Below are 391 nucleotides of genomic sequence, written 5' to 3'. Positions count from 1 at the left end.
TTTGTCTTATGACCTTTCTTTTAAACAAAAGTAATCAGCTTTTCAAACAAAGAACTTTTCTAGCAACCATATGATATGATTCTTATGCAATATTTTATACCATTCGTAATTAACTCCAGCTAGATTCATCTGAGATAAATGATAAAACAAGGCAACATTTTCAAAATAGTTGTCTATAAAGTTAAATTTTAACAAAAAACGAATCAGTTCTACTCTTACTTGCTTTCTCCTTTCTGATATTTTGATCTCCCTACTGGTTTAGTTGATTTTTTTTAAGCCAACAAAAAGAGGACATAATTCAACCAAATATACAAATATAGCTTTCCAAGAAAACAAACAAGTGGAATAATCAGTATTAGATTGATAACAACAGGGTAAAGTAAGCCCATTT

Source organism: Macaca thibetana, chromosome 4, assembly GCF_024542745.1.
Source record: "Macaca thibetana thibetana isolate TM-01 chromosome 4, ASM2454274v1, whole genome shotgun sequence".
Lineage (NCBI taxonomy): Eukaryota > Metazoa > Chordata > Mammalia > Primates > Cercopithecidae > Macaca > Macaca thibetana.
Note: the sequence above shows the minus strand (reverse complement) of the source record.